This window comes from Crocodylus siamensis, chromosome 6, assembly GCF_052110815.1.
Source record: "Crocodylus siamensis isolate JL-2025a chromosome 6, ASM5211081v1, whole genome shotgun sequence".
Lineage (NCBI taxonomy): Eukaryota > Metazoa > Chordata > Crocodylia > Crocodylidae > Crocodylus > Crocodylus siamensis.
In genome coordinates, this window is record NC_143400.1 from 18,728,863 (window position 1) to 18,732,086 (window position 3,224).

Sequence of the window (3,224 nt, forward strand, 5' to 3'; positions counted from 1 at the left end):
TTTGAGGGTTACAGCAGATTCATGGACCCAGTAAAAACTTCAGATCAGCTCAACTCTTTGTTGAGCATTGCTGGCATTGCTACCTCAAAGGGTAGCAATGCCAGCAATGTAGGCAGCCTTTCCAAAACTGACCACCCTGCCTTAGTTCACCAGGGTACAGGATGCTGAGCCTTGGGGTAGTATACTAGACAGCCAAAGACAGGGTCAATAGACACAGAAGTGACTGCCCAGCTTTCCACATCATTCTGCAATTATTCTGGCCCTCCGTGTGCCTGTTCCCAGTATTATAAACCTGTGTCCACACTGTAGTCTCTGTCTCCAAGCTCTCTGCTGCTTGCAGAAGGGTTAGAAGAGCTCTCATCTCCCTAACCAACCATTCCACTTTTCCCAGCTGTGTAAGCATCTGTGGTCTCTCCACTTTGCCCTATTCATATGTACAATGCTTGATGACCCTTTCTTACTTCTTCTCATGGGATAATGTATCCACGTTCCTCTTTCTCTGATGAGCAATGTCTCTATTTACCACAGTAGGCAGCAGCACACACAGGAGCGTGCGAAGAGCTGAGGTTGCTGTTTATAACATGGCAAAAATTCTGCGTTCTCCACAATCACTGACTCCCTTCTCCTTCCCCTCAGGTGCCAACACATTCCCTTGTGATGGAGGGTATCAATGAGACCACTGTCTCTAAATTCATCCTCCTCGGCGTGTCTGAGCACCAGGACCTGCAGCCCCTGATATTTGCAGGGCTCCTGGCCACCTATTTGGTGAATGTGATGAGCAACGCCCTCCTGCTGGGTGCAGTGTGGCTTGATAGCCAGCTGCACAGCCCCATGTACTTCCTCCTCAGCCACTTGGCTGTGGTGGATGTGAGCTTTGCATCTATCACTATACCCCAGGCTTTGATGCATAGCCTAACACAGAATCAAGCCATTTCCTACTCTAGATGCATGGCTCGGGTGCTCCTCTTCCTTTGCACAGGCAACATGGAGGGCTACCTGCTGGCCATCATGGCCTTCGACTGCTACATGGCCATCTGCAATCCACTGTCCTATGCCGCTGTAGTGACACGTGCCCTGTGCCTCAAGATGGCGGGGATCTCCTGTGTCATGGTGACCCTGAACTCCCTGCTGCACACCACCTTGGTTGCCCGCCTGCACAACTGCAGCAACCAACTCGTGCACTTCTTCTGTGACCTGCCAACCCTGATGTGACTCTCCTGTACCCGGCCCTTCCTCAGTGAGATGGCCCTATTCACTGAAGGTGTCATATCGGTGCTGAGTCCTTTTGCCTTCTGGCCTCTTATGCCCTCATCAGGTTTTCCTTGTGCCACCGGCACTCCAGCAGCCAACTGCACAAAGCCCTCTCCACCTGTGGGTCTCACTTGACCATTGTGCTGCTCTTCTATGGCAACGTGGCCTGGCTATACTTCCTCCCAGCTACCAGCTTCAACTTGTTCCGAGACCGGATGGTGGCCCTCTTCTACACTGTGGTTGCACCAGCCCTGAGCCCCCTCATTTATAGTCTGAGGAACAAAGAGGTTTTGTCTGCCATCAGGAGAGCCTGGAGGAAGGTCCTGGCTCATGGCCCTTGAGACAAGAAGGAGGTCCCATCGCATCACCTGAAGTGGACCTTCCTTCCTCTGGTGGGAATGTATGCTCCTTGCTTGGAGCATCATTCCCCTGTCAGCCATAATCATGGGTGGAAGAGGAGGGGGATGTGATGTGGCAGATGTTACTGGTGCTGCTCTTCAGATCATGACAGGAAGGAATGAGGTGCAAGTGAAGCCCTGGGCCCAGCAAGAGATACTAACACGGATGACAGGAAGATACTCATGGCTGTTGCTGTCCCCAGTGGAGCTGGTACACGTGCAAATGTCCCCTGCAGCCTGAAGCAGGGCTGAGTACCTCTGTGGCTCCCCATCACCCAGACCAGAAGAGTACAGCAGTGGGTGGATGGGTCCCTCCTCTCTGCATCTGGTCCTTGACTAGGCCCCAGGGTCCCCTGTCTGCCCAGGAGCTCCAGCTTCAGTGAGCAGCTGTGCAGGGCCCTGGACTTGTCAGTGGTGGGCAGATCTCTGTTCCTGCCCTTGGTTCTTGCCACCCAGTCCCCAGTCTCCCCCACTACCCTGGGGCTCCTCTTCTGCCCCTCGGTGCAGTGCCAGCAGCAAGCGGGTTCACCTTTCCTGTGCTTCTCTTTGCTGGCCCTCCTAGGGGACCCTGCCAGCCCAGGGGCTTCAGCAGCACCTTGGTAGCCTGAGCTCAGTAGCAGGGGTGTAACCTAACGTGCCTCGAGCACCCTGCACTCCAGTTGCTGCTGCTGTGGCTCAGGAGCGGGTGCTGGCTCCGGCTGCTGAGGCTGGGGATGGGCTCCCCTTGTCCTGGCTGCAGAACTCCCCCCATGTGGGCTCCCAGGGCCCCCAATCTCAAGCCCCCGCCGCACTGGCTCCCAGAGCGTGTGCCCCGCTTGCATGCTTTAGATATGCTAGCGCCCCATGCAGCAGCTTGTGCTGCAGTGCCGCGGCTGGCGTGCAGGGGGCCCAGCTGTGTCAAGTAATGATGCCACTGCAGCTCGCAGGAGGTCTGCACATTATCCCCAACCCCACCCCATCCCACTCAGTGAGTGCAAGTCGCTTTTTGCACCCAGAACTGGAGCTGTGAGAGCCTGGGGACATTGCACCAGCTCCCTTGCAGCCACCCCTGCTCTACCATCCCTCCACCCTACCCCGGCAACAAGAATCAAATAGGGGTGCCCCTGACCATGCCATAGTACCCCCTTGATCCACCCCTGCACTCTATGGGGGGTGGAGGAGCCCTCTCCTCTGCCATCCTGGATGCATTGAGACAAGAAAAAATTTGCCAGAGCCCAAAAACACTCCTGGAGAGGTGATTCCCTTCCAGAACAGCTTGGCTGCTCTGATGCCCACAGCTCCTGGGAGCATCCCTTAGAGCAACGCTGTCTAACTTCTGAGTGACTGTGGGTCGCAGGCCACGCTGTGCCATGCCACGTGGGAGCCTCCAGCCATGGGATCCCTCAGCCCCCAGGCCACGCTGCCCCCACTGACAGGAGCAGGAAGCAGGAGCTGGGGAAGTGGGGACCAACCTTTTGGCAGGTGATGCACAAATTAGCCCTGCACCCTCCCCAACGGCCACTCCCATCCCCTTCTCCTGCCCGATCTGCTGCTCTGCTTTCTGCTCCCTGCCCCCTCTGCTGCTGTGCTGCTGTT

At 56.2% G+C, this 3,224-nt stretch overlaps 1 pseudogene; it reads left to right on the forward strand.

Moving 5' to 3' along the window:
* Positions 1-657: 657 nt before the first annotated feature.
* On the forward strand, positions 658-1,592 carry LOC149861367 (olfactory receptor 1J2-like; annotated as a pseudogene).
* The last annotated feature ends 1,632 nt before the right edge of the window (positions 1,593-3,224 follow it).